This window comes from Brassica rapa, unplaced genomic scaffold (genome assembly GCF_000309985.2).
Source record: "Brassica rapa cultivar Chiifu-401-42 unplaced genomic scaffold, CAAS_Brap_v3.01 Scaffold1086, whole genome shotgun sequence".
NCBI lineage: Eukaryota > Viridiplantae > Streptophyta > Magnoliopsida > Brassicales > Brassicaceae > Brassica > Brassica rapa.
The window spans coordinates 177,812-185,000 of NW_022611020.1; positions in this window are offsets into that span (position 1 = coordinate 177,812).

Below are 7,189 nucleotides of genomic sequence, written 5' to 3' on the forward strand. Positions count from 1 at the left end.
GGGACTTAGGAACCGAGCAGAGCCGCGGTGCGGTCGCATGGACCGTCCGTTCGGTCTGATGGAGCCACGGCCCATCACATACCTTGTGAACCACGTCTGGGTTCTCCATGCTCTTCTCCTTGTCTTGATCTCCCATTCTTGACCGGAGTTAGTTCCCAAACGATCAGAGTCGCCGGAACACAACACCACCACACACAGCCTTTCTCTTGGCCGGAACTCTCTCTTTCTCTCTTTCTTTCTCTCTACGGTTTTCTCTGAGTATTTTACTCTGGAATTGGATAATGAAATCGACCAGAGAGCCCCCATATTTATAGAAAACGAGGGGGTAAGTCTTGCCCCATGAACAGGCATGACTTGCTAGCGAATGGGCATCATCGGCCAAGGGTTGTCCCCTTTCGGCCACTTGCATCCCTTCGCCTATTCTGATTGGGTTTGGGGTCGGCCACAAGCCCAACCCACGCCCCAAGCCTCCTGGACTTAGCCCACGGCCTTGTCCTAAGTCCCAACAGCCCATGGCCTCATGGTCGGACCTCACAGCCCGCCACTGACCCGGACCCGGACCATCGGCCTAAAGCCCGGACAGTCCGTCTAGCTGAGATGAGCTGACTCTCAGCTGCCTCAGCTGAGTGAGCTAGTAGTCCAGCTAGTGGAGCTTACTTAGTAGGGACTGAGCTGGAGTGAACTGAACCTAGCCTCATTGAGCTGGCCGAGCTACTCGTCCACTTCGTCCAGCTACCGTCTTACTCGTCCTAGCTGTCTCTTACCTTGTATAAGGTTAAGTCTAAGTTTCCTTATGTCCTTAACCTTATTTCTCGACCATGGAACGCTTGCCTTGATGTCCTAAGACTGGCTTGCACGTTTCCTCGAACCATGGCCATCCCAACAATCCTACTCAGGATTGGGGGCGTGACACCCCCCTCCTTCTAGCGCCAAACTGTGGGAACCGAAATTTGCACTGTCGATTTCCGTTTAAATAAGGAAACTAGGAAAACCCTAATTTCCCAGAGGACCCGGATATCTGCTAATTACCACACGTCAAGCAATCAGAACACGAGAATAACAACGATAAAGAATAAGAAATCGAAAAAGAGAGCAAAGAAGATCTTATTTCGAATTTGCGTATGAGCGTTTACAACAAGGTATAAGCCTGGGCTCGAAAGCTGTCGGCGAGATTCCTAGTTCTAGCAACCCTAAGACGGCTAAACCTAATTGAGTCGCAGCTCGAAATAACAAAAACGGAAAATTGCCAAAATTGCTCTAAGTGCTAAGTTTGCTCTGAAAAAGTTCTCTTCCATGCTCCTCGCCTAGGACTCCTTATATACTAGCTCCAAGGTCGGTTTACGCTTTTACTCTTCTGCCCTTAAGCCGTCATAGCATAAAAATGGAGATATTCCATTTTTCCCGATCTTCACAATTATCTTCAAAACTTCCGTATTTATCCGCGGAAACTTGACATTTATCCTTCCTTGTGGGCCAAGCATAAACCATGCTGCGGTTTACGGCCTTTTGGTTAAGAAATCGTAGGATGGGCCTCGAGTCGTGTTTTAGGTCCCTTTGGGCCGTCTTCCGACTCGACATGTTTACTACGAATTTTCCGCGGTTTCTAATCCGCGAAGTTTGATCGATAAGTTAGAATAGCGGAAAACATGGACTGAGCTTGCTACGGTCTTCGGGAGATAGCATTCGAAGATTTGACGAGAATGCATGGATTGATGTCTGTCGATGTTCGGAAGAGTACAATCGCTACACAGCGACCAAACTTCGGCTCGAACTCGGTCACTACGTAGCGACCGCGCGGGAAGGACGCTCGGTCGCTACGTAGCGACCGAGCTTGGTTTGTTTGGTTTGAATCTTCAAGGATACTTCTTAGTAAAAACTTCGTATTGGTTATATTTTACGAAAGTTGTATCCTTCTTTTTAATATCTCTTTCGGAAATACGATCTCCGAGGATTTTCGGGTGGTAATTCCGTCGTAACCGTTTTTAACCCCAACAGCTTACCAGGTCCAGACATAGTAAGGATTGACATACTGAGAGCTCTTTCTTGATTCAATGGGTGGTGGTGCATGGCCGTTCTTAGTTGGTGGAGCGATTTGTCTGGTTAATTTCGTTAACTAACGAGACCTCAGCCTGCTAACTGGATACGTGGAGGCATCCCTTCACGGCCGGCTCCTTAGAGGGACTATGGCCGTTTAGGCCAAAGAAGTTTGAGGCAATAACAGGTCTGTGATGCCCTTAGATGTTTTGGGCTGAACGCGCGCTACACTGATGTATTCAACAAGTTCACACCTTGGCCGACAGGCCCGGGTAATCTTTGAAATTTCATCGTGATGGGGATAGATCATTGCAATTGTTGGTCTTCAACGAGGAATTCCTAGTAAGCGCGAGTCATCAGCTCGCGTTGACTACGTCCCTGCCCTTTGTACACACCGCCCATCGTTCCTACCGATTGAATGATCCGGTGAAGTGTTTGGATCGCGGCGACGTGGGTGGTTTGCCATCTGCGATGTCGCGAGAAGTCCACTAAACCTTATCATTTAGAGGAAGGAGAAGTCGTAACAAGGTTTCCATAGGTGAACCTGCTGAAGGATCATTGTCGTACCCTGGAAACAGAACGACCTGAGAACGATGAAACATCACTCTCGGTAGGCCGGCTTCTTACCGTGCCTGCCGATTCTGTGGTTATTACACTCTTCCCCCCTTAAAAGAATTCGTCCCCAAATTCTGAAAATAGAAGTGTACACCCTTTACTGGACGACTGGGGTATCTGAGAAGAGTTATGGGTAATCAACTCGGAACTTATCTTCATCCTCCCATGTTATGACAACTCTATGTCGCTTTTCCTAAAATACTTGAACTTGCAAAATTTCTCTATTCTTCTATTTATTGAAATGATGTTTGCCTATTCGCAAAGGACCTTCAGGATAGGTGTGGTTAGGTTGCAAGTTCTCTGGTCGCTGCAGCACGACCATATTTGGATCTGGTATATGCTTACGGAGCATCGATACCTGAATTGCTGGATGCATAAGCATATCGGGTGGAAGTTCTAGTCTATAGGCTACTTCTCCAACTCTAGCGACAATTCGGTATGGTACCTTTGCTATTCCTGCGGATCCGGGTTCTAAGGTTATACTAACGGGCTTTCTCTTAGACGGCGGCAATCCCTCTAATGCCTTAAACACGTCCTCATATTCTCTGACTACTGGTATTTCTTCCATTTTCTTCTCTTTCTCGTCTTCTACTGGTCCAGCAACCAAGGTCACTAAGTATACTTCTTCACTCTTCTCCAAAAGGTTTTCAATTCCCAGTGCTGACACTAATGATGCTCCAACACTTGGTACTATGCCATGGTAAGCTAAAGGGGGTTGGTTATCTCTCTCGAAAATAATATTCCCTCGACCACAATCAAGGTGAGCTCTGTAACTTGACAGCCAATCCATCCCTAAGATTACCTCGTACCTCTCTAATGGTAGAAATAAAAAATGAGCCGGGAAAACCATACCTTAGATAATGATTGGAACTCTTTGATTGCAGCCTTAAGTTTCAAGAACTTGATCTCCGGGAGTTAGAATGGAAACGGATAAATTCACCTTAGTGAATTCTCCATCGAATCTGGTTGCTACTTCGGGAGCTACAAAACTATGTGTTGCTCCCGAATCGAAAAGGAAGTGGGCAAATATTCCACCCACAAGCAAAGTCGCTGACAATAATTGACTTTCCCATCAATTACTTACTCAACAACTTTTATACAATTTTTTTTATATCACCAATTTACCAATCATTTAAAAATTATGCAACACTCAATTGGTTAGGAAAACAAACCTGAAATCGGACCCTGAGGTGGTCCGGATGGTCGTGGTAACTCTAAAGCATAAGCCCTACCATCAGTGGATTGACGCTTAGCAGGAGGTAAGGGTAAAGGTGGGTTAACTGGTACAACGGGTTGAGCACTCATAACAACAGGCTGAGCAAGATGAGTGTATGGACATGATGTCGCGTAATATCCTCGCTCTCCACACGTGAAACAAGTAATGTGAGATGGTACAGCCGATTGGAACTGCACCACGTTCGGACAACCTTGCCTAACATGGCCCAGCTGGCCACAAGTGAAACAAGTCGGGGTTCTAGGTCTAGTACCTCCAGAATGACCCCCACGAAAAACTCTACCTCCTCGTCCTTGCTGCATAGCAGAATGCGGCTGAGGTTGGAACGAAACAGATGGATGTCTAGGCTGTGCGGAATGGCTATAAGAAGCTCTCTCAGCAGCAATGGCCTCCTCAACGTTCACAGCACGCTCAACAAGATCAGCAAGCCTATGAAACTCTACTGCCTCAAATCTGCTCCTGATATATGGGTTAATTCCTCGAAGGAACTTACGGATAATCATCATCTCGTCCTCCCGACCATAGTGGACATACTTCCTGAGATGGGTGAACTCTTCCTCATACTTCCTAACAGATAATCCTCCCTGAACTAGCTCCTTGAATTTAATCTCCAATCGATCACGGGCTTCCGGTGGGAAGTACTTTCGAACGAACGCTGTACGGAAGTCAGCCCAACTCAGATTGAATTCTCTAAAGTTCCCCTCTATGCATAATCACCAACTGATGGCGTCCTTCTCCAGATAGTAAACAGCCACGTCCTTCGTGAATTCTACCGGACAACGGGTTCAGCAAAGTTCTGCTCCAGATTGTGCAGCAATGCATCAGCTTCAAAGGGATCAGTACCTCCCTGGTAACGCTTCGTCCCCAAGTTCTTCATAATCATGACTATCTTCAGAAAGTTCGGATGAGAAGTGGTAGGTACTGGATCTGGCTGAGCACGCTGTGCTTCACGCTGTGCATTCAATGCTTGATGTTGCAAATTCACCATCTCAGCCATCAGTTCTAGAAGTGCTATTATATCTGGATCAGTTGGCGCTGGTCCAGGTTGTGCTGCCGGAATAGGTGCAGCAGGGGCTGGTGGAATATGAGCGGCAGGAGATGCAGGAGCTGCGGGATGATCTCCGTGCACTGGACTATCGTGTACCACATCCACCTCGATGTCCATAAAGTACGGGTCTGGAGACAGTGGTATGTGCACAGGTGTCTGATTATATGACCCTTCAGACGGGTCAGTCTCAAAGCTAGATCCTGAAGGTGTAGCATCAAAGCTAGGAGTCAGAAGTGGTGTCGGAGTAGATGGCGGCGAAGAGTCTGAAGATGATGAAATCGAAATTGGGAGGTTTGGACCTCCACGGCGTCCAAAGAGTGCTCTTCTCGGTGGCATCTGCAATGAAAGATCATGGTAAGTTTCTACCCAGGTCTATCTATTTCTAAAAGAAGGAAAAAACCAGCATATCCTAATTATCCTTGCGACACATTTTTGACTCAAAAATTATTTGAAACAAGTCCCATTCATGCATCGTATAACCATGCTCTGATACCACCTTTGTGACACCCCCGATCATATATAACTGGAAATGACACGGTCGATGTTCCCTGATGGTCGACCCGAAGTTCTCAAAATAAATCCGATCGCCTTAGACCAACAAGCAAAGAACACAGACGCTCCTATCGGATATTACTCTAGGCTTTTCAACCCGATAAAGCAATATTCGATAGTTAGTTCGTCCCGGACAAGGACTAATATCATATGAGAACTCGTGATTTATAAACATCATTTATACAATATTTATTTACTTTAAACATCTTACAAAGTGTTATACTTTTATCCTATGCCCTATTGTCCAACAATGTTTTAAGTAAATATACATCAAAAGGTACGTTGCAAGGACAACAAAATACTACCGCTGGTTGGCCGTTCCTTCCGTCCAAAAAGTAAAGTGTCTCCTGCCTAAGGGTTACCTGCTCACACGAATGAGTCATGAGCAACTAATTTACTCAGTGAATCTAGAATCACAACACAATCAATAATAAACCAAACAGTTATCAAATGCATATACATGATCATGCAAGTACTAGTACTATACTTTAATATCGATCATCATTGTGAATTCTTATTTTAAACATCACTTCCACAACACCCGCCCGTTACCATATTCATATAATACAATATATATACTAGATCCGAGAAACCACTAAGGCTAACCAAGACTAATGAGTTAGCATCACCATCATTGTCGAATGTCCGATATGAACAATCCGACACTGCATCGTCATGCAGTACACGGTCTCCAGGGAGCTACCCCATCATCGTGTCTTCATGACCTTGTTCCGTTCGCAGGACCAAGTCACGGTAATGCTGGGGCTTTAGGGATAGTGAATATAACAAGACTTCACATGATTTTACTTCCATAATTATTCCAAAATTAATCCATAATTAATCCTTAATTAATCATAATTAACTTTTAATTAATCCTAGATTAATCGTTAATTAATCTCATATTAATCTTTAATTAATCTAAGATTAGTACTTAATTAATCATGATTACTCCTTAATTAATCTCAGATTAATTCTCAATTAAACCGAGATTAATTCTTAATTAAACCAAGATTAATCCATAATCAGAACCTTGATTATTTCATAATTAAGATTAGTACTTGAGAACAAGTACTATGCTTATGATTAACCTCACTTTAGCCTTTTGATTAATCTTCAAGTGTAAGTGTTTACACTAAGTAAACACCATACACTTCTTAAAGGATTCAAAAACATTACTATCTAATTGAGATACTACAATTTAAAGTCAATCATGTACTCATTCATGATCTATCTCATCTTCTGTCTAGACTCACCTAAAGAACAGTCTTGAAACTGGCTTGGACAAGACTTGAGTTCCTCTTGAACAAGGCTGAAAGGACAGGATGGGACTAGCAAAGCTCCACACCTTAGCTGATCAAAACAGAGCAAGGTTTGGTTCAGAACATCAACAATCTGACAGTTTGGTTCAGGCTAAACTACTTAAATCAATTCAGTTCAAGCTCGGTTCCTCTCATACCAGATCAGATCAGTTCAGTTATATTCAGTTAACAACAGTTCAGGACAAGATCAGACTGAGTTCAGTTTGGTTTAAGTCCAATCAATCAATAACAGCTTAGCAAACTGTTTTAAGAGATGAATTCAAACCGAAACTAAACAAGAACTGAACTGTATCATAACTTATACAACTGATCCGACCAAGATCTAAGGTAGCCATGAACTGTTCTGATAAGATACTGACTGAGGCTAGGAGACCAAAGCTTACCAAG